The sequence below is a fragment of the Antechinus flavipes genome, chromosome 2 (assembly GCF_016432865.1).
Source record: "Antechinus flavipes isolate AdamAnt ecotype Samford, QLD, Australia chromosome 2, AdamAnt_v2, whole genome shotgun sequence".
NCBI lineage: Eukaryota > Metazoa > Chordata > Mammalia > Dasyuromorphia > Dasyuridae > Antechinus > Antechinus flavipes.
Genome location: NC_067399.1, coordinates 221,827,259 through 221,852,549, shown reverse-complemented (window position 1 = coordinate 221,852,549; position 25,291 = coordinate 221,827,259). Strand labels below are relative to the sequence as shown.

At 37.7% G+C, this 25,291-nt stretch overlaps 1 protein-coding gene across 1 annotated transcript in view; it reads right to left on the bottom strand.

Moving 5' to 3' along the window:
* The window catches only part of ALK (ALK receptor tyrosine kinase), a 1,046,930-nt gene that overhangs the window by 121,366 nt on the left and 900,273 nt on the right, over positions 1-25,291 (bottom strand). The window lies entirely within an intron of this gene.

Below are 25,291 nucleotides of genomic sequence, written 5' to 3'. Positions count from 1 at the left end.
AAGCAGAGTTAAGTGACTTCTCAGAGTCATACAGCTAATATCTGATGCCAGATGTGAATTCAGGAAGATGAATCTTCCTGACTCCAGTCCTAGGGCTCTATCCACTGTGCCACCAAGCTGTCCTCTGCATAGCATAGGTATTTTAATAAATGACTTTAGATTTAAAACTGATAGAGATTTCAGAGGTGATCTAGCTAAGGTACAAACTGGGATTAGAGACCCCACTATGCTTAGCCATAAACCAAGATAATTAAATAACAAAATTACTCGCTAGAGAACTACAAGCCACCGCTTAAAACTCAAAGGACTTGGCAGTGCCCTAGACCCTCCTAGAGGAGCCTGTTCTATAATCGATAAACCCCGGTACACTGATAGAGATTTCAGAGGTGATCTATTTGACAAATAAGGAAATTAAGGCCCAGATATATTGACTTGCAGAACAAGGTTTCAAATTCAGCTCTGTTGTGTCCACATCTAGCATTTTAAAAAAATTTCTTTTTTTTTTCCTTTTTACTTCATCTTTTTTTTTTTTTAACCCTACCTTCTTGAATTGAAATGAATCAGAGTTACCCAGAATGTGATAATTGAGAGAGATGCTAAACTAACAGGGTTTTTAATCTGAAGTCTGGGAATTTGTTTTAATATATCATTTTATAATAATTTATGCATTGTTATTACATGAAAAATAAGTATATACAATAATATTCAATATAACTGGTTTCCATTATAATCCTTTGTATTTTATTTTATATATTAAAAGGCCACGGGCCACATTAATATATTATTGGTATGGCTATGATTCAGTCCAAAGAAAGTGACTAAAATGTGCATCCCTTTTCTGAGAAGGGGTCCATTGGCTTCCTTAACCTGCCACATGGTACACAAAAAATGTGAAGAACTCCTGCCTAATCCAAATCACATCCCAATGGAATCCCTATTACCATGTATCTGACTGGTAGCTCTCCAGCATGTTAAAATAATATGGAGTCTAATAAAATCCAAGAGATTATTGACTTCTCTCCCATCTCCTCACCTCTCTCAGTAGGATTTGGGAGATTCTCAAACATTCTTGGCTTAACATCTCTTTGGCTCCTGACTTTAAGTCTTGGAGCACTGAGTTCCTGGGGCAGCTTGTTTCAGACAGGCCCCCAGAGATGCCGGGGGTTGTGTCGTGGGCCAGATTTGAATGGGCTACCAAGGACTTGGGCAACTCCCAGTTTCCTGAAGGAAATAACTGCCTGGAAAATAAGTTGATGCAAGCTGTGCACTGACTTGGAAAATGCTGCCTCCTTTTCAGTCAACAGACTGTTAATGGACAGTGGATAAAATGCCTTATTTGCCACCCAGACAGCCCCGGGGATTGACAAACCTAATTAGGTTCCCTTAATGATTTCAAGTGGCTGACAAAAGACATGCATGTGTTGGGATGCAGAGACAGAGGGATGGGAAATGCTTTGGAGGGAGGGAAAGAGAGATATGAGACTGGGCAAAACGCGCTTAACAGATGGACTCAACAACTAGGATTCCTCCACCGGCCATTTAGGATGCTCAGAGGGAGGCTGTGTTCTGAATACCTATTCTCAGCTGGGGCTCGTCAAGGCTCTTGCTGCTAAGGAGGAAACTGGTGGATGCTGCTGAGTAAAACTGCCTTTTCTGATTTCTTACTGCAGCACTGATGCACTCCAAAGAGAAAGTCTCCAAAAATGAACTCTTGTGGAGTGTGTGCTTGGATATGCATTTCTATTAAGATAATATGTGTGATAGAAAAAAAAGAGAGAAAAGTGAAGGGGGAGCCTTGCCATAGTCTGTCTTATTATGAAGCATAAATTTACATGTTATAGGATGAAATGAGAGGGACCCTTTGGATGGCTCCTGAGACCAACGTGCTCAGAAAATTGAGAGGTTTTGCTCATTGTTGTCAGTGGCAAAGCCAACATTTCTAGATTGGGGGGAGGGTAGTGGTTCTAGAATGGCCTGGAAATGGAGAGTTTCTGAGTCACGAACCTGCTTCGATGCCTGTCTGGCTGCTGGACCTACTCTAGATCATGGTACATAATAGGAACATAGAATCAAAATTAGAAGGGATTTTACAAGTTCTTCTCTATCATGTTCTTGTTTTTGTTTTTTGTTTTTTGAACTGAGAATGAAATTGAGACACAGTGAATTGTTAATGATTTGTCCAGGGTCACACAGCTAGTTAGTGGCTAAGGCAAGAGAGGAATCGATGTTTTATTGCCTCTGGGTTCAGTGTCCCTACTCTGCTATGCTGCCTCTTATCATCTAAGTTAACTTCTCATCTTAGACATAGGGAAGCTACCTATGAGGCTTAGGGAAATGACATGAGCTCCAGGGAACATCCAGCAAACTATAAATCAAACTCCTGGACTTGAGTGCCTTTTGCTTCTTCCCCTTGTCATAGGGAAGAAGATAATTCATAGCTCTGTATATCTGTAGCCAGAAGGGACTTTGAAAGCCATCTCGTCCGACCTTTTGATTTTTCAGGTGAGAGAACGGAGAGATTTGGCTGAGGTCACACAGACCATAAATGGCCTAGCCAGGATTTGAATCAGGCCTTTTAAATCAAAATCCATACTCTTCCCTTTACTTTTGGTTGGCCTGCATCAGGTTCTCTTTTTGAATGTAAGAAGATGAACTTATGTTTATTTAGCATTTTATGCTTATGGAGAACCCATGAGACTCAATAACCTTGTGAAAAAGGTAGGACAAATATCGTCACCCTCACTTTATAGGAGTATAGTGAAGTTGAGGGGAGTTAAATAACTTGCCTAAGGTCACACAGTAAATACTAGAGCTGGGACAAATCTGGAGCTTCTGACTAAGTCGGTTTGCATGGGGAACTTGCTACCAGGGAAGCTCTGTCTGTCTGTCTGTCTGTCTCGTTCTCTGTCTCTCCCTCTCTCTCTTGCTTGCTCTTGCTCTCATTCTCTTTTCCCACCCCAGGCCTTCCCCAAGCAGATACCTTTTCCTAAAAGGCGAGGGATGGTTTCTAGGATTAGGGTTCTCTCTCTCGATGAAGCTTCTTACTGGCATCTGGCCATAATGGCTAGGCTTTCTGATCAAGTGAGGGTATAAAAAGGCCGCCTCTGTGGCCAAGCCTTAGGCTTGGCAGACTACTAAGACCCGAGTCCCTATTCCTTGTCCTGATAACCATATTTCTATATGGAGGCAAGAGAGAAGGATGGTGCACTGACCTAAACTCAATTCTGCAGTCTCCTTGTTGAATATCTTTTCTATGTTATGGTTAAAAAATCCTCTTTTTGTTAATCATTAAATGACCTAAGAGTATTTTATTTTCTTCTAACAGGGAACCCAGAACCACTTATTACACACTCTCGAATATACCTCTGTGACCCTGAATAAGTTACATAACTATTCTCAGCCTCAATTTTTCCATATGTATAATGGGTGTGATAAAGCACAAAGCTCTTAAGGTTGCTGTGAAGATCCAGTGGGGCCTTTTAGGAGCTAAATAACATATTAATACATATTAAGTAAAGCATTCTACAAAACTTTACTGCTATATAAATACCAGATATTAATATTAAATTTGACATGTTCCCCTGCTTCATATAACACTAACTGAATTGAGGGATTGACCGATACAATGGACCAGTGCTATAGAAATGTTCAGCTCACCCAAGGGAGCCTTCCTGTGGTGGTTTTTTTTTTTATTATTAAAGCTTTTTATTTTTAAAGCATATGCGTGGATAATTTTCAATATTGACCCTTGCAAAACCTTGTGCTCCAAATTTTCCCTCCTTCCCCCACCTCCCAAGGGAGCCTTCCTGAAAGTTGAAGGAAGAATATAAATTTTCTTCTAGTTCTGGTCTACATGGAGAATCATCACTCATCTCCTACAGCAGCTGCCCTCTCAGCAACTCTACTTCTCTATAGAAAGGGGTGTTCCTTAGGTTCCTAACTCCCCACCCCCATTCCTGACTTGTCCTTGGACCACATCACAGGCTGGGAGGGGGCTAGGTGCTCTGTCTGTCCCCTGAAAGAGCATTTTGGGGAGAAGTGCTCAGAGGCACATTTCTCCTGTCCTAGATAGACATGTAGGTGAGTTACTAATGACAGCTTGCTATCTCTGGGGAGCTATTGGAACCCAGATAACTAACTGAGAGACAATAATGAAAATAAAACAATAACAGCTGGCATTTATCTAGTTCTATAAGGTTTTCAAAACACGTATGTGTACTAACACATTTGTTCCTCCAAGCAATCCTGTGAGAGGTTTCTAGGTAGCTGCTACTAATATTCCCAATTTACAGATGAGCAAACTGAAGTTCAGAGGGATTAAATGATATGACAGTACCATCTGATCTGTTGTCAAAGCCTGTCACTTTCACCTTTGCAACATCTCTCAATATGCTCCCTTCTCTCCTTTGATACTGTTCTTCCCCTCCTTAACTTTCAGCACTGTTGGACAAATCTCCATTCTGCCCATGTTAGTTATGGTTCTGTTCTCTCATCTCCCTAAAAAATCCATTTTCCAAAGTTGGAATGATCATTATTTCCTGCTTATTGGGGTTATGAATGGGACACGAGTGAAATCAGCAGAGCCACTGAGAGGTCCTAGGCTGTCCAATGGACTAATAATGATGAGGACCTGAGAAATAAAAGGAAATGAACAGAGGTCTTGGCAGAAGGCCCTGCTCATGATTTCCAGATGATCCAACCGTTTCCCCCATGTGGTGCAAATCTCCTAACTCATCTCAGAAAAGAGGATAGAAATAACTTTTATGATCTGTCTTTGAAACACCTGGAGAGGATTAGTATGGGGGATAGGAAAGAATTTTCCATCTCCTAGGCCTAAATTGACTTTTCCTCTTCCATACTGTATTCCTATTAAGTTTCCCTCAAGAGTTATGGTCAAACGGTTTCCTGTCAGGACAGCAGAATGAAGAGGTTGCTATTTAATAAGCCTGGATTTTATTTGGGATTAGACAGGAGGTGGAGCTAGCAATAGGAATTTATGTGAAACAGAATTATATTATTACATATGGGGGAAACAGGCATGGAACAATAAAGCCCAGTGTCCCCCACTGACAGAGCCATAAATAGGATGTTATGATCAGGTTTTGCCTTAGGGTACTAAGAATAGCCAATATTAATGAGGCACATTTCCTTCTTATAATGGTACCCTGACCCATCATCCCAGGACCTGGTGGTCTTCAACTGACCTCACATTGTGAAGCAGGACAACCCATGGTCAATCCCTGAGAACTACCCAGAAGTCGTTTTCCATGTCACTGCTCTCTTGAAATTTGCCTTCCCCTCTTCCCAATTTTCTTTTGCCTGTGACTAGCTCCTTTCTTCCATCCCACTTTGGGGGATATTATTATCCTTCAATCCCCATTCTCAAACTGAAAATGCCTCAGGGCTAGAACTCCTGGCTATGGTTCTATCCTTTAATAGGTTCAGAGAAAACCCCAAGAGGAGATCAGAATCTCTGGCAACTGACCCTTTCCTAGGTCTCAGTCTTCCTATGAATTGGATAGTGCAGATGACTTTGCTGTGAGAGGCTGGGATGGCTCTCCTGCTCATTTACCATTCAGCAAGTATGTACCAAGTACCTACAGGATACCAAATATTTTGCCAGAGACTCTGTGAAATAGAGATGTAAAGGAGCTAGAAATACAACAGCCTGAATCACGTGTAAAGGCTAGATTTGGGGAGTAAAGAAGATAGACTTCGTTTAGAAGGCAGAGTGGTTTAGAACTACACTGAAATCAAAGAACCTGCCTCTGATGTGACTTTGGGAAGACACAATATTTTGGGGTCTGATCTAAAAAAACGAGAGGTTTGGACCAGATGGACTCTAAAATCCCTGCTCTGAGTTCCCTTGCAAATCTATGTTCCTGTAATTCTCCTCCAACACTTTTTTTACCTTAGGGGTCATTAGGCTTCTGTTCATAGCCATACAAATCTGCAGGTATAGGCTCAGGCTAGTGGATAGGAGCTCTGAACTGCAGTAGAGCTAACTTGATGGGGTCTCCTCCCTGTTTGTCAACCATATGGGGAATCCCTGAGAGGGGAAGCCTTAGATTGCCTAAGGCAGGGAGAAACAGCTCAGGTAAGAAATGGATCAGATCAAAGCTTCAGCAGTGAGATTGGATCCATGAGTGGCCACTGATATTCTGGCCTGGGTGAAACTGGGACATCAAGTCTCAAAAAGCAAACAATAACCAAAAACAAATGAACTTTTCTAGTCTCATCTATAGTTTGGCTGCAGTTCTCACCTCTACCCAAATAACACCTCTGTTTTCATCCTTAATCTCCTAGAATTCATTTGAATGGTCTAGTGTCCATCTAAACTCATTTCTCCCACCAAAATTTCAGACAATACATTGTAGGCCATACTCATCATCTTTGCTGTTCTACGGGTCACTCAGGATTGAAGCATTGGAGACATTCTTCACTCCTACTCCTCTTCCTCTGCTCATATTCATTATTAACCATTTCTCTTTTTTCATTCCCATTCACTGACATATCACTAGTTCAGGCTTCCATCACCTCACACCTGAACTACTGAAAGAACAAGCAGGTCCCCTGGTATCTAGCCTGCCTCCTTAAGCTGTCTTACAGTGAGATGCCAGGTTCATCCTTCTGAAATGCCACTCTGCACACAGATAGGAGATCAAAGCTCTAAGCCTCCATCTGGTCCACAAAACTGCTTATAATGCTCTTATATCCCACCATGTTGGACCCCTATTAGGCACTCGGCACATCAGTCAGCAGGCTTGGCATTTGTCTGTATCTCCTGTCTTCACTCAAAAAAAAAAAAAACAAACCAAGATGTTGAAAGACATCCTTGCTGCCCCTTTCATTCCAATTGGGGAAGGAAAAGGATAGAAATCCAGGACTAAGTTTTCAGTCAGACTGTGAACTCCTTGAGGGAAGACACTATTTTATTTTTATCTTTATATCTTCAGGGCCTAGTTCAGTAAGTACTTAATAAATGTTTGTTGAATGAATGGGGGGGGGAACGGAAATCTGCTGACTTATAAATTGACCTCAAGTCACCAATAACATCTTAAATATATAACTTCTGAGTATAACAAAACAGTCCATGATTGTAAAGGAGTTTTTACAAATATTGGTTGTAAAGGACTTAAGAGTCTTATATTACAGTTGAAGACACGAGGAGGTTGATTACTTGCCCTAGCTAAATGTCAGAATTAGAAATCAATCCCTAGCCCTTTAACTTTAAATCTAGTGCTTTTCCCACTGTCCCACTAAGCTTGTCTAAACGAACCATTATTTAGCACGGTGAGTTTTTATTCAAATTATTGAATTTCTTTGAATATAGGCCATATTGCCCTTCAAAATATTATCTGTATGAAATTGAGTAGTAGTCTTTGTAAGCAGTTTGTAACACATGGAGATAGCTAGGTGGCTCAGTGGATAGAGCAGTAGTCCCAGAGTAAGGAGGATCTGAATTCAAATCCTATCTCAGATACTTATTTACCAGTAAGACTCTGGGCAAGTCACTTAATCCCGTTTTACTTAATCTACTGGAGGAGGAAATGGCAAACCACTGTAGTATTTTTGCCAAGAAAACCCCATGAATGACATTGGCTCATTCTGGTCCATAGGGTGACAAAGATTTGGAAACAACTGAACAACAATTGTATTACAAAGTTCATTCCAGGTGCATTTAGAGGACATCTGAAGTTTTATTTATGAGGATGATGGGAAAGGGAAGGATTTATTAAATGACTCTTATGTGCCAGGCAGTATGATAAATACTTTACCTCATTTGATTCTCAAAATAACCTGAGGTTACATATGCACATATATTCATATATATAACCACAAATGTTATTTTATTATTATAATAATTATTTTGAGGTATGTATGGGGCAGGAAGTATTTAATGACTTGTCTAGAATCATACAGCTACCAGGGTCTGAAGTCAAATTTGAACTCATATTTTTCTGACTCCAAACCTAGTTCTCTAACCATTGACTCTTAGATGGACTCATTGAAATCACATCCAGTAGCTATTTCAGGGTTCCAAGTCCTTTACATGACAGTGAAACCTTTTGAAGGTGACCCCCAAAGACAGAACTCTGGTTCTTGTAGGGAGGACACATCCCCATTCTAGGCAGAATAAATTAGTCATTGTGACGGGTTTGCAATGGGATTCTAACCACATGGGAAAGAATTACATCTTCAATTTGTCATCCATGGCTTCAAAAGATGCTTTAAAATGTGAAGATGGCATATTGTGGGAAGCCTGGGAAGAAGAGAATGACAATGAAAGTGATGAAGACGAAGAGAGCAGTGATGATAACAAATGAATAAAACATTTTTATTTGCATGGAAAGAAAGCAAAAATAACTTTCACAGTAAATATATTTTCAGTATGGTAATTCCATGTTAAAAATGTGTGCAATTATTTTTCAGGGTATACACATATATTTTTTCCTTTCAGAAAGAACTCACTTTAGGAATGCAACCTATATTCAGAGGTGACCTGTATTCAGACAAATATCAAAGATTTGTCTCATTGTTCTTAAGCTTTGGATGTGGAAACATCTTGTTCCAAATTGTCAAGCAAATTAGTGCTGGAAATAGGATTAGAAAATTCTGAATCACTAATCTGTTACTTGCTGCAGTATTCAGTGTTAGCTGTCAAGCAAAAAGGAGGTTCAGGAGTTGAAAGTCACAAAAGTAATTAGCATTATAGGTAGGATTTTAACCCAAGTCTTCCATCCATAGAGCCAATTCTTTCTTCTGTATCACATTGTTTGTATGCTGATCTCTACTCCTCACTCATGATGGATAGTAAAAGAGCTCTCTTGAGTAGACAATGTGCAACACCTTAGTTGTCAGAGAAAATGTTCTCACTTTCTCTCTTTAAAGGATTGGGCACATATCCCATTTTCCTCTCTTTTCTACACAAACCCACATCTTCTCTAACCTCTTTCCTTTTCTGTTTGTCTCTTGTTCAGTTCCTTAATCTTTTTTTATTTTGGGGAGGCAATTGGGATTAAGTAACTCCCCAAGGTCACACAGCTGGTAAGTATTTGAGGTCATATTTGAACTCAGGTCCTCTTAATTTTAGTACCAATGCTCTACCCACTGCACCACCTATCTACCTCCTGCTCAGTTATCTTCTGCTCTCAATCTCCCTTACTTCCAATCTATTTGTCACCCAGAGGCCAGTCACTAAAGGAAAAATATAGAGAGGAAAGAGGAGTAGAGTATTTCTGCTGTCAGAAGTCTTGGGTTCAAGTTCTTATTTTGCTATTAACAACCTGTTAGATCAAAGGCAAGACCTTAAGAAAGAATTGGAATGATTGTTCTCAAAGTTCTATGCCTCTGTGACTAGCTTTAGTTCTCTCATCTGTGAAATGGGAGAAAAATACTTACATCTAATCTAACTCATAGGGAAATAAGGATGATCAAATCAAACGAGGAAAAAAGGAAAACACTATAAATCACCAAATCTCAGAGCCAGAAGGATATCCAAAGACTAGCTAGATTGATTTGTACCTGAAAGCAATCCCCATTCATTATATATCTAGCAAGTAACCATTCAATTTCTAATTGAAGATTTTTAAGGTTGAAGAATCTATCATCTCCCAAGACAATCAAGTCAGTGAGTATTTATTAAGTGCTTACTATGTCCTAGGGACTGTACTAAACATCAGGAATACAAATACAAGGCAGGCTATTCCGCATTTGGACAGTTCTGATTGTTAGGAAGTTTTTTCCTGACATTTAGCCTAAATTTGCTTCCCCCCCCCCAAATTTTCAATCATTGTTCTTTGGGATGATCCTTTGTCTGCTTGGGGTTTATCCTAAGAACAGTGTGACTATAACTTTTTCCTTCCTACTTCTTTCTCTCTTTTAATGGAACCTAAGACCAAGTTAGCAATTTGGGATGCCACAATACTGTTGATTCATAATAAACATGCAATCCACTATAACCCCCAGATCCTTTTCAGAAAACTTCTTTCTAACAGGTCTTTCTAACTAGGGACTAGGTAGCCCTAGGGGCTAGAGCACCACATCTAGAATCAGAAAGACATGGTTTCAAATTCAGCTTCAGAAACTTATTAACTGCATGACTAGGTAAGTCATAATAGTTTCCTCATCTGTAAAATGAGGATAATAGTAATAGCTACTTCTCTCCAGTTGTTATAAGGATCAAATGAGATAATAATTGTAAAACACTTAACCACAATACCTGGCACATATAGTGTTATACAAATGTTAGCTATCATTATTAATACTTTCCCCATCCTAAACTTGTAAAACTTATTTTTTGAGCTCAAGTGTTGGATTTTATATTTATCTCTTTTGTATTTCCTCTTACTAGACTTACTAGCCAGTGTTCTAGTCTGTCTGGTTCTTTTTGGATTCTGACGGTTTGATAGTCTTCCCACCTTTGTGCTCCTAAAAAAGAAAGCTGGGGCTACAACCAATAGAGTGCTGAATTTGGAGTCAGGAAGACCTGAGTGCGAATTCAGTCTGAGACACTTAATAACTATGTGACCTTGGGTAAGTTACACTATTGTCCCCATTTTATAGTTGAGGAAATTGAGGCTTAGAGAGAGGAGATAATATATCCACAGCAATGCATTTAATACTAAAAGTACAATGGGAATTCAGATCGATCCTGACTCTTTAAGTCCAAAAGTGGTGCAGTAGATAGATGCTGGATCTGGAGTTAGAAAAACCTGAGTTTAAAATTGGGCTCAGATATTAAACAAGTTGTATTACCCAGGGAGGTTTATTTAATTTCTTCTTAGTTTCCTTATCTGTAAAATGGGGATTACAGTAGTTTACATTTCCCAGAGTTGTTCTGATGATCAAATGAGATGTGTGTGAAGCATTTTGTAAACTTTAAATCACTATAAAAATGCTAGTTATTAATAAATTTTATTATTATCTGCTGTTTATAAACATGCTACTTATTCCTTTATCTAACTCAATAATGAAATTAAGATAGCACAAGATCAAACATAGATCTCTGGGACATTCCAGCAGAGACCACTAGACAAGCTGACAACAAAACATTTTTTTGATGTTAGCCATTTAGCCACTTACAAAATCATTTAATTCTATGATCATCTAATCCACATCTCTACCGATTCCATAAGAATAATTTGCTAAAATCTAAGCAAAGTTATATTTTATTAGTTGGGTGACTACCCCCAATAAAGCATATATCTCTTGGTCCCTCAAATAGTCAAAAGACCCCAAATGGAATGTGCAATACATTTTAATAAGCATAGAACAAAGAAAATAACCCCAAATCACATCACTGATTATGGGATCGGTAGCATCATCGAGGTAGGAGATTATGATTAGTTACGTTAAGGAAGGTGGCCAAAAAGTACATCTGGGGATCACCCCACTTTTTCTGTCTCTAAGGAATGAGGTCATGGCTACTGGACAGGTACATCAAACTTGTACACACAGGTATACCTGGACATAATACAAAGCCATCTAAAATTTACAAGGATAGGTCCTTAAGATGGGTGAAGGTCAACTTAGTCTGGTTCCCAAGGATGGCACACAGATGTCATTCAGCTTCTCAGAGGCTGAAGTTATACGAAATAACAAAAATCTTTTGGCAAGGCATGATTTGCAGGTGTTGCTGAGATAACAATTCCCATGCTCCGTGGTTTTCTTTAATTAGCAGTGATTATAGGAGAACCATAGCTTATACATTCAGCCTCAGAGAGGGAGAATAAACTATGAACTTATGAGATTTTTTCCCCCAGAGACAAAGAGAAGTACTAGAATACAGAATCTAGTTAATCACTTACAGAATGGAATAAAATATAAAATACAGGATAGAACCACAGGATTAAATATAAAGTACCAAACCACTATCTACTCCTTTAAATTCATTTCAGGCTACATGAATTTCTGAATCAAGTTCAGAGACAAAAAGTCATGACTTAAATAATTACAAGATGAAATCAATTAATTGTAAAAAAAGATCAATGAGAAAATGATACAGTATCAACTTTGATCTTCTCAGAGCAAATCACCCTTCTGCCAAAAGTGGACAATTAGCAAGCATCATAATAGGTCCTCTGGAATAATAGTTGGTTGTTCTATTGATTATAATTCTTAAGTGTTTCTAACTTTTTGTCTTTATATATTGTTATTTATGAATTATTTCTAAGATATAGCTCATTTCACTGTCAGTTCATACAAGTCTTCCAGTATTTCTCTGAAATTGTTCCTTTCATAATTTCTAATGGCATATTAATTTATTATAATGTCCAAATGTTATTTTTTTATTCTGCCATTCCCTGGTGAATGAGTATCCCTTTAAGTTTCTATTTTTGCCATTACAAAAAATAATTGCTACAAATATTATCCATACATATATGGTTGTTGTCTTCCTTCTTTGACTTCTTTGGCATGTGTCTAGTAGTGATATTTCTGGGCATAAACAATTTAGTTATTTTGGAAGCATAAGTTCCAATTTTCTTATGAGAATAGCTACACCAATTTACAATTCCACCAACAGTGCCTTAAAGTGATTATTTTATTACAGGCCATCCAACAACTGTCATTTTAAAAAAATCATTGTTGTCAATCTGATGGGAACTTCAGAGGTGCTTTAATTTGAATGTCTCTAATTATTAGTTATTTGAAGGATTTTTCATGTGATTTTTGATAGGTTGGATTTCTTCCTTTGAAAACTTTCATTTCATAATCTTTGACCATTTATCAAATAGAGAAGGGCTCTGATTCTTTTAAATTTGAATCATTTCCCAAATACTTTTAAGAGACCTTTCAATCAAGTAAATGAACAGAATTTTGTCCCATAGAAGGAATATAATTTGATCTCTTAATTCCATTGGCATGAGACTTTCGCAAATTTGATGAGAGCAGGAGAAAGAGAGATGTGAATTTCTCAAAACTCGGATTCTGTCATTATCATTTTCTTACTTCATAATCTTCTGACTTTCACCTTTGAAAAAGAAGATGAACAATCTCAAACCCACTTCAGGTTGCTGAAGAGAGAATAATATTCTGGAAGGAAGCCAACATAAGATCATCTGGTAATCTCCATCTCATCACCATCTCCATTGGTATACTAGAGATTGGGAAATTTTCTTTTTGGTGAGATCTAGGACTCTCTAAATTGAACTGAGTTCACCTGTGCTTCTAATAAATCAAGTAATCACATTCTTTGGCTACCAAAGAATATTAATTTCTAAACCCCAGATAGAAATCTTTATTAATGGTATAAATTTGTGTTGCAGTATTCCATCTACATTTAGGAATTTCTATAATTCTGGAGCAGTTGTTCTTTCTCAGCATATGGATGTATTTATCAGAATTCTTCTTTTCTTTAATGGGAATAATACTTCTAAGTCAATTGAGAGAAAAAATAAACTACAACAAAAAAGCCAAACACCATTTTTTTGGGGGGGTGGGGTGGGTCTTCTATGGTTTGATGGAGACACTTAGAGATTATAGCCTTACATGCCTTTCTTCTGATAATAGTTTTGGTATATACTTGAATGAAAAGGAAAGTTTTATCAGGAAAAATTATTTCCCCTCAATCTTCTGTACTTTATTTCTGTATTGTTTTGCCAATGACAATCACTTTTACATCATAGAAATACTTTGCAACAATTTTTTTAAAGCAAACTCATTTTCTTACTTTTCCTATAACTTTAAGAAGCCTAAATTGTATCGGAATCAATAACAATCACTTCATCAGCCATAGACTTTTATAGGTCTTTGCTTGCTTTCTTATGATTAACACTTTATCATCTCTCTGCACTGCTTTTTGGCTGGGACTTTCTTTTTGCACTTTAGGATGACTGATGTAAATGTCATTTGAGGCTTAAATCATTCTTGAAATGCTTGACTTCCTCATATCAACAATTGCTGTAATTTCTTTAACAGTCATTGAAGTGTGCTCCTTAAAGTAACAACTTTTGAACATTTCCCTGAAATTATTATATCCATATGTCAAAAATCATAGAATTAATACTACAGCAAAAGAATAGTAAAACATAAAATCCAGCACTCAACTGAAAGAGAAGTAATTAAAGATAGAGAAATCAGCTCAATGTAGTTTCATCTGGTCAGTTATTTATTTTGGGTTAACCTAATTTCAGTAAAAAATATACATAAAAGACAATTGCTTTCACAAAATGAAACCATATCAAAATTACCTTATGCCAAGTAATTTGTACACTACTTTATGCCATAGTGCCTCTTTCTGAAATTTGAAAAAGTCAAAATAAAACAATTGCTCTCACCCTCTCCAAAGTTTGAGAGTACTCAGAATTCTGCTCTTTAGAATTAACACATTCTGTAGGCTTCCTCTCAGTCTATTTGCTTCAAGCATCAACATTTAAGATAAATTAAAAATGATTAATTTAATTTTAAAAATTTAACTGTTATCTTTACAGCAGCATAAAAATCCTTTTCAATGCAGTATTTCATGGAGAGTGTAGGTTAAATAGACATTTGTTAATTCTACTAGTAGCATCATTACCATTGTGATAGTGTTTCAATGAGAAAAGGAGTTCAGCCTTCCAAAGAAAGTCTTACAAAAGCACTTTCAGGTTTCACCTCTACTTTCATCTCAGCTCTTTCCACCCATCTCTATTTTCACTGGTATTCAGTTGGATTGTCTAGCATACACCTAGACATACCTGTCCTGAGCAAGTAAATAATGCAATGGATAGAGTGCTGGGTCTGGAGTCAAGAAGATTCATCTTCCTGTGATCTATTCTGGCTTCAGACACTTACTAGCTGTGTGACCCTAGCTGGGCAAGTCACTTAACCCTGTTTGCTCCAGCTTCCTCACCTGTGAAATAATCTGGAGAAGGACAGTAAACCACCCTAGTACCTTTGCCAAGGAAATCACAGATGTAGTGACAAAGTGTTGGACACACCTGAAAAACAGTCCATAGCAACTATTGCATCCTGCTTTAAACTCAGCACATCTGAGGCCATAATTATCATCATTCCTGCCATACTCACTCAGGCTTGAAGTCTTGGAGACGTCCTTCATTTTTATCCTTTTTCTTCCTCATATGTAGCCAAATCTTAAACATTTTCCTTCCTTTCTGCCTCCTGTACCCATCCACTGATACACCACTTGTTCAGGCTTTCAGCACCTCACCTCTGAACTATAGAAATAGCAAAATGTTCCCCTGTAACCAGCCTGCCTCCTTATACTGTTTTCTATAGAGATGTCAGATTGATAGGAGCCCTAAGCTGTAATCCTCCATCTTCACAAAACTGCTCCTGTTTCTGATAACGTGGGACTCAGCTTTGGGGTATAAGGACAATGGGCAACTTTTAGAAGGTGCCATACCTGTACAGTGGAAAGAGCACAGGTTTGGGGTTAAAATACTTGAATTAAAATCCTTTCTCCATTACTTACTAGATATGTGACTTTGGGCAAACCATTTAACTCGTCTGGATCAGTAAGATGAGGAAGTTTGGCTCAACAGACTCTACAGAACTTTTCAGTTCAAACACCAAGAACCTATAATTGATTAAGTTGTTCGTAGGGAAGTGATTAGAATCATTTTAGCATCTTATACCTTTAATTTTCCCTACTCTGAAAATGGATCTAAAAAGTCATACTCTCTTCCTTTATGAGAGCTTTAGAGATTACTGGATGAAACTTCTTAGCAATAAACTGGCCCTATAGATCAATAGCTCTTTTCTCTACTCCCTGGGTCTCAATGATAGCATGGGAAACTTAAGAGAACACCATATTTGAAGGTGGAAGAAACTGGGTTTCCAAACCTGTCTCCCAAGCTAAGTAGCTGTTTTTTTTTTCCCCATAGCTGAGTCATTGCTTTTATCTGAGCCTTGATTTCTATTTTTTTAGGGCGGCACATTTTTAAACAATAATAATAACAAATAATAACAATAAATATTTACATAGCACTTCCTATGTGTCAATCACAGTGTTAAGGGCTTTACCATTGTTATCTCATTTGATCCTAAAAACAACCCTAGTAGGTAGGTGATATTATTTTCCCAATTTTACAAATAAGGAAAGTGAGGCAGAGCTTAAGATTGAGTCTTAATTTCTTCATCCATGAAATAGGGGTAAAAATAATTGTGGTGCTAACTTTCAGAATTTTTTTCAAATGAAATTAGGGATATAAAATATATTTTAAATGTCAGTTATTGTTATCCCAAGAGATACTTTTGTCTTTGTGGGTGTCCACAAAGTGTGGGTGTAAGGGAAACCATTTCTCCTTTTTCTACATCTATTGGAGAGCTTTAAGGGATCATGGTACTCAATATACTAAGCCTTCAAAAACAGCCTGATCAAAGAAGCTTTTGAAGTAAGGTCTGGATGTACCCTACTTGAAGCAAATCCAAGCTAAGAAAAATCTGGAGCATAAAATCATAGATAGAGATAGAAGAGATTTTAGGGCCAACTAGCTCAATCACTTCATTTTATAGATGAAGAAACCAAGTCTTAGGATGATTTGCCTAAGGTAATTGTCAGAAGCAGGATTTGAACCCATGTTCTGATTATAGAATCAATGTTTATTTCCCTCTATCAAGGTACTTCTTACCACCTGTATTTCCAAACCAGAAAGATAAAAGAGGGTTGTGACTAAGTACATAGAATTTTAGATTTGGAGTCAAGAGGACCTAAATTTGAATCTTGTCTCACATACTAATGAGCTGTGTGACCCAAGAGAGGTAATTTAATATTTTTTGTGCCTCAATTTCCCCTTCTGTAAAATAGGAATAAGAAAAGCACCTATCTTCCAAAGTTATTGTAAGAATCAAATGAAATGGCTCATGTAAAGAAAAGTCCTATACAAACATTCTATATAAAGTCCTACATAAAGGGCTTATTCTTATTCTTGTTAGCTTTACAAAAAGTCACTCCCTTGATGGGATTCTAATATTGAATAGATTATTCCATAGAATCCTCCATGTTTTTAAAATATGATTCAACATGGAACTTAATTTATCTACATATTTTGGGGACTTGTATCAGTTTTCTAAAGAGAGTTGTGTCCATGACTCTTGCAGGTTATATACACACTTCATCCAAATGTAGATGAATGAGCCTCTTAAAGCTTACTCTCCAGAAAGAAGTATGGATATAAATAGAAAATATAATATCATTATGAATAGTGCCTGGCACTGGTGGGGATTCTGTTGCAGATAAATGAGTCTTAAACTCTTCAAATAGGATCTGCTCTCAGTGGGGTTTCTGATTCCAATATGCTAAAACATAACTGATGGAAGCCCTATCTCTCCAAGAAGGATTTGTATGAAACAACATTTATTACTCTTAGAAGGGGACAAGACAGAGGCAAGAGTGAACCAAAGATGTCTTGGGAGGACATACACATACAAACATATATCGATACACATATATGTATACATATATTTACATATAATGATCAGGTCAAAGTTCTTAATATAGTTTCAGGTATAATGATATGGTAGAAAGAACATGGGATTTGGGGTCAAGGGAAACTTGGGTTTAATTCTGCCTCTGTCACTTATCTATATGATCTTGAGGAGGTCATCTAACTTTCTGGGCCTCAATTTCCTCATCAGTAAAATAAGCTGGAGAAGGAAACAGCAAACCATTCCACTATCTTTGCCAAGAAAATCCCAAAGAGAGTCAAAAAGAGTCAGAAAAACTGAAAAACGATTGAACAACCTAAGATAAATTCCAGAATAAGATGGACTATAGGCAATGGCTGTCCCTGAAGTTTCTTGAGAAGAAGAGTGAATTTATTTTATTATTATTGTCTGTTTTATTTTGGAAATTACGTTGAAGATGGAATAGCAGACAAAAAGTTGAGAGAGAGAGAGAAAGAGAGGAGAGGAGGGAGAGAGAATCTCTAAAATGGTTAATTCAGAGAATTGTCATCTAATGAAAAATAGTTGTATGCAGCTACTTTTTGCAACTGCTCTGGTTACAAATAATTGTTTCCAAAAAAAAAAAAAAAAATCAAATCCATTTTTCAGAGAATGTAAGTTTCTAGCATTTGTTTTATTTTGTTTATTTTTAATGAACTAGTGATTTCACTGATGTTAGAGAACTACTTGGGAGGAACTTCCCCTCTTATAGCAGTTCCTCTTCACCTTACAGTATTAGGGAATTGCGTGGGTCACTGAATGCCTAAACAGTTTGATGAGGAATACATAGCCAATGTGTATTCCTTCCTTCCCTTCCTCTCTCCCTCCCTCCCTCTCTCTTCTTCCTTCCTTCCTTCCTGAATGTGAGACCAGCTCTATATCCACTATGTCTTATAATCTCTCTTTCTAGATTAAGAATAATTTTTTAATTTTTCAATTTTTTTGACTAAAGCGGTTTATTTTCAAAACATATGCTTAATTTTCAATATTCACCTTTGCAAAACCTTGTGCTCCAAAATTTTTTTCTCCTTCCCTTCCCACTCCCTTAGATGACAAGTAATCCAAGATATTAAACATGTTCAATTCTTCTATACATATTTTCACAATTATAGTGGTGTAGAAGAAAAATCAGATCAAAAGAAAAAAAAGAGAAAGAAAACAAAATGCAAGAAAACATCAATAAAAAGGGTGAAAATGCTATGTGGTGATTCACATTCATTTTCCCCAGGCCTCTCTCTCTGGTTGTGGATGGTTCTTTTCATCACAAGATGATTGAAACTGTCCTGAATCACTTTGCTGTTGAAAAGAGCCATGTCTGTCAGAATTGATCATCGAATAATCTTGTTACTGTGTACAATGCTCTCCTGGTTCTACTCATTTCACTTAGCAGCAGCTCATGTAAGTCTCTCCAAGCCTCTCTGTATTCATCTTGCTGCTCGTTTCTTATAGAGCAATAATAGTCCATAACACTGATATACCACAACTTATTCAGCCATTCTTCAATTGATGGGCATCCATTCAGTTTCCAGTTTCTGGCCATTACAAAAAGGGCTGCCACAAACATTTTTTGCAAATGTGGTTCCCTTTCCTTCCTTTAAGATCTCTTTGGGATGTAAGTCCAGTAGTAACACTGCTGGGTCAAAGGGTATAACTTTTTGATAATTTTTTGAGCACAGTTCCAAATTGCTCTCCAGAATGGTTGGATCAGTTCACAGTTCCACTAACAATGCATCAGTGTCTCAGTTTCCCCACATCCCCTCGAACATTCATCATTCTCTTTTCCTGTCATCTTAATCAATCTGAGAGATATGTAATGGTACCTCAGAGTTGAAGGATAATTTTTTAAAGAAAAAATCTTCATAATTTATTCCATGGATATAGGGAGGTTTGAGAGAGGGTTATTTGCAGGGAAAGTTCCAGTTTCTTTCTTGTTGGGCTTTAAAAAAAAGACCAATTGTCTAACACCTTGGAGGTGACAGAGAAGCAAGGTCTCTCATTCCAGCTGAGGATAGCTCACTTCTGAAAGTGAGCTTGGTCATCTCTACATTTTCTCTCCTTTTCTTTCCTGAATTATTGTCTCTCCTCTTTTTCTCCCTTCCTTACTTCCCTCCCCCTTGCCCCGCTTCTCTCTGTCATGTCATTGTTGACTATGTTCAGTATTTCACTTATAAAAATAAGGATTATTGTATATATGTATGAATATATGTGTATATATATATGCATATATGTATCTATATCTATAATAAGTGGGTAGGGAAAGCAGACTGAGCAAGAAAGAAACTCATAAACCCCAAAAGGCTCAATAAATGTGAATTATTAGTAGTATTAGAAATGACTATTGGTGCATTATTGCAAGCTTTACACACTATTCTCAGAGCATTAATAGAAAACATAATTGCAATTTTGTCACTCAGGGCCAGCAGTATGAAGTGGCCCCAGGGATAGGTAGTACTAAAAGCATCTTCAGATCAGTCATGGGGAGAGAGATTTTAGGACATTACCCCTCACTAAAGAGATAGAAGGTATTAATAGGGAGGTCACTCCTTGGGAAGGACCAAAGAGGGGCTAGATCAGTGAGGCATTTAATTGGTGTGGAACAATTCCAAAAGAAGAGAGGAAATATGTATCTGAAGTTTCCCATTTTATTGACTCTTTCCTACTAATTAATTTCTGTGTTCCTGAAGAGTTATCAATAACAAATTCCAAAATAATTCAATTAAAATTATTTAAAATATTTGTACCCCAAAATTGGGATATCTTGGGGGGAAAAGCTGCCTTGTTCATCTATCTCTAGTTACATTTCAAGTATTAAGCAGCAGCCTGGCTTATGTGGAGGACCACTGATGTGACCCAGCCATACTTTTCAGTCAACATTTGATTATTAACTCTTGAATAACTTGAGAGGGTATCATTTGTTTCATTGTTAAGGTCTTTATATTGTTTTCTTATAATAAGCAGAATCAAACCTTTAGTTGGAAAAAGACTTCTAGTTCAACTTCTCATTTTATAAATAAGGAAATATGAGCTCAAGAAAAGTTAACTTTCCTAAGGTCACATAGGCAGTTAGTTAGAAGCAGTGGAGTTGGGACTTGAACCTAGATTATCTGCCACTGAGTCCAGAGGTATTTAATTATATTTCTATACCACTCCACCTGCTTCTTCTGACACTGTAGAAAGCTTCCAGAAGCTGGTATGTACAGGAATACTCTACAGAATGTTGTCCTAACCAATATGGTTCTGCAATAACATCATTAATACTTTATAATGAAACCCCATTTGTAGTAATACTGCAATACCACCTGGCAGAGATGTTCATCCAATCAGCAGAATCACAAATTGGGTCAAAGCCTCACTGGCACTTGGGCCCCTATGGTGTTCATTTGTCAGAACATCAGTCTGCTTATTGCTTATGCAGAGAGAGACATTATTATAGAATGGACCACCCAGTTTTTTTGCCCATCAACGTGGTTTTTTTTGTAGAACCAATTACTGATATTCACTTGTACTACAAATTCTGGAAACAAAATTTCTAAAGACAGACTCTACCTGAGCCTGTTCTTCTTACTGCTGAGGACATCATTATTTTCTTGGTCACCCAGACTGGCAACTGCAGAACCATTTTTTCTCTTCCCCTGTACTCGGCCCACATAGCCAATCTTTTGCTAAATTTTATCATTTCTATCTCATACATGACCCCTTCTCTTCATTCACACAACCAAGTGATGAGTCCAAGATTTTGTCACTTTATATCTGGACTATTGCAACAATTTTCTGCAACAAATCTCTCCCCATTTTAATCCATTCTCTACTTAAGTGATAAAATAACTTTCTTAAAGCACAGATTCCTGCTGCTGTTACTCCCCAACTCAATATGAAGCACTCTAGTGATTCTCTATTGCCTTCAGGATCAAATATAAAATCCTCTGGTTATCAAAGGTTTTAAAAGTAGTCCATCAGTCTCCATTTTCCCAGTGTCAGAGATTATAGACTTGTGCCATCATACTTCTCACTTTCATGGACAGTCTGAAGGGCATAAATGAATGAGATAATAACTGTGGTCCCTCTCATCTACAGAACTTAACCATAATCAGAACTAACATGGCTTAGTTTAGTGATATTTTGGGATCTAAGAGATATATAATCATAGGAATCAAACACCCTAATAGTCAATCAATAGTCAACAAATATTTATTAGGTGTTTACTGTGTTATAGGAATAGTATCAAGTGTTGGCAACATAAATGGCATGTAACCACCATATAAATGGCATATTATTGATAACTGGGTCTTTTCCAATCTATGGTCCAGCAGCATTGATTTTCTTCTTATTCCTTGAACAGAAAACTATATATTTGGACTTCAGACCTTTTCACTGGCTGTCCCCCAGGGCCTGGAAAGCTCTCCCTCCTGGTCTCTACCTTCTGATTTCCTTATTTCAAATCCTATTTCCTTCAGGAAGTCTTTCCTGGTACTCCTCACTGCTAGTGACATCTCTGTATATTTACTTTACTTTTATCTTGTGTGTATCTTACATGTACATCATTGTTGCCAAGTTATTTCTCCTTGTATAATATAATTTTCTTGAGAGCTGGAACCATAAATTTGCCCTTCCTTAGATCCTTATTTAATATCTTACTGCCATTGATGTTGCGAACACTTGATACCATTCCTGGAACATAGTAAGCACCTAATAAATGTTAGTTGGCTAACTATTGATTGACTATTAGAGTGTTTGATCCCTATGATCATATATTTCTTAGATCTCAACATATCATTAAACTAAGCCATGTTAGTTCAAATTATCCCAGGATGGGTAAGTTCTATTGATGAGAGGGACCACAGTTATTGTCTCATTCACACATATTCTTCCAGAGTGGCCATGAAAAAGAGATGCATGGAGGCACATGTCTACAATCTTTGCTATGGGAAGGTTGAGACTGGTGGATCACTTGAGTAGAGGGATTCTGAGCCTCACTAAGCCCAGAGCCAATATGGTAAGCTTCCAGCATCGAGGAGTTGCCAAGCTGTCTCAGGAGGATCAGTCAAAAACAGGTCAGAAACAGACCAGGTCAAAGCAGGGAAAATGATAAATTGGGATCAGGCCAGTAAGTGGCTGTCATATTTCTAGCTTAAGTGAGATACGGAGACCCAGACTTAAAATAAAAGCAAACCAAACAAAAGAAGACTCGAAGGTCTAAACAACATTTCTATAATAAAATGTTTGAGGAAGAAGAGCACTATGAAATCATCAACCTAGTTTTTTAAAAGAGGAAGCTAGGTCTTCATATGATGAAGTGATTTAGTCTAGATCACCCAGTGATCAGTGGCAAAGCTGACATTCAAATACAGGTTGCTGGGTTCAAACACAGGACTCCAAATCCTGGGTTCTTCCCATTACATCATAGCTATCATTTAGCATCTCCCATTGGGCACTAGAAGCGCCTTCATGTCCTGGGCAGTTTGCCCAGCTCTTGAGATCTCTAAAACAAAAAACTTATCTGTGGCGATAGCTTAAATGCTCTCTCCTTTCCTCCTTTCCCTTCGACCTTCTCCCTCCCTTTTAATTAAATCCATTAGTCTTGGGACACTAATCCTCAAAGATTTTAGGGACCTTGATCATTAACCCTCTACTATCAGATGTGCTTGTTGAGGAGGACCCCTTGTAAGTACACTAGGCTTCTCCATTTTTCAGTGATACCTGCCCTCCCCAGCTTGGTCTTGTGATTTAATCAGTGTGGGAAAGTCCTAGTGTAGAAACTCCCTCCATTAATGCTGATCAGTCATTTATTTTACATCCTTAGAGACTCACCCAGGTTACTATGCTGTTAAATGATTTTCCCATTTCCCCCCAGCTAATATGTCAGTAACAAGACTTGAACTTAGTCCTTCCTGACTTTGAGGATGACCTTTTATTACTGTATGACCCATATATATCACAGATATACTAATAGTTCATATTTCTATGGCATTTCTAGGCTTATGAAAACTACTTTCCTCACTCTGGTCAGGGATATTGGCAAGCCACATATTACTTTTAACAGATCTAGAATTGGAAGGGTCCTTAGACTCTATCAAGTCCAACCCTCTCATTTTACAGGTGAGAAAACTGAGGCTTAAGAGAGCTTAAAGAATTTGCTTAAGATCACATGATTGATAAATGATTGAACTAGGATTTGAACCCATGATCTCTTATTCCAAATCCAATACTCTTTTCACTATACTGTCCTGCCTCCACTATTAACCCCATTTAAATGTTGTGGAAACTGAGGCTCAGAGAAGGCTGAACTCTTTGTAGTATAGTATTCTGTCTCAGTACAGTTCAGGTTGGAAACAGTAGTATCCATGAAACACAGATTAAAGGTTTTAGCCATCGAGGATGCTGCATAAATTGTTGAGGTGTGCAGAGATTGTAAATGTTGCCAAACCTCCCAGTTCAGCATGCATTTTGGAAGCCGAGAGCCTGAGCAAACCACTACATATTGAACTTTGGGGCAGCTAGGTGGTGCGGTGGATAGATCACCTTGTCTGGAGTCAGGACCTGAATTCAGATCTGTTCTCAGACAACTGACTAACTGAGTGACTCTGGGCAAGTTGCTTAACCCTGTTTGCCTCAGTTTCCTCATCTATAAAATGAGTTAGAGAAGGAAATGGCAAATCCCTCTAGTATCTTTGACAAGAAAACATCAAATGGAGTCATGAAGAATTGGACACGATTGAAATAACTGAACAACCCCAACAAAATGCCAAACTTTGAACTCTACTTTTTTAAAAGTAGATCTTTTAAGAGGGAAATTTGAATTTGTTTATCACTTATAGTTGGAAATTTACCTGAAGTGGTTTAAATCCAACCCTCATTTTACAGAGGAGGAAAAGTAGGCTCAGAGTTATTATGTGAGATGCCCCAAGTAACTAAAGTCAGAGGTAGCAGAGTCAGGATGTTTACCCAGTGCACTGATGCTCAATTCAATATCCTTTTCTCTGACTATACTGGGTTCCCAAACAAAGAAGCTGATGTGAATAATAGACTGGAGATACTTTCTTCCACCCCACCTCTAATCTCTTAAAATTTTTTTCTTTGGTAGAAATGAGTATTTCCTTCTCTCCCCCCTCCCCCTCATCCCTCCCCCCACTCGCTCCATCCAAGATAATGTAAACTCAACAATGCAAAGAATCAGTTGAAAATGTTTGCCTATCAGGGAATGATGACTTTGTCCAAATTCAACTCTTTTTTTTAAGCAACATTTTCCACCAACAGATTGTATATGATGACCTAGTGTTGTGACAATGAAAGGACATGAGGATGGGGGATGATAGTACTTTTCTGAATACTAAGGTAGTCTGTTTACCTTAATGTCCGTGAGGGATGATGTACTCTAGATTGGGAGAGAGGAAACCTTTGCAATCCATAACTAGCTAGCTTGTGTGACTTTCAGCAAATCACAGCATTCCTCTGATTTAGTTTTCGTGTCTCTAAAAATGGAATAACATTTGTCCTGCCTATCTTGCAGGGCTTTGGTGGTTTCAGATAAAATGATGGGCATGGAAGCATTCTGGAGACTATAAAACATCATAGGAGATAAATATGATTATTAAAAATTTGTGGGTAGGATGATAAGGGTTGACATGCTTTGGCTCTGCCTATGGAATCCCCAGTACTCAAATCAGCATATGTGCAGAGACTGTGTACTGTAAGGTATATATGTGTGTGGAGTATATCTCTATCTCTGTCACTCTCCCTTTATCTTCCTCCCTTCCTCCTTCTCTCTGACTGTAAAATATGTATGATAGGATTTATAGTCTTTTCCAAAGGTTTTAGAAGCCTTATTGAGAAATTCCTTTCCATATTGTATGTGTATATGGGTGCCTCTTTATCTCTGTCTCTACTCCTCTTCCTTTATTTCCCT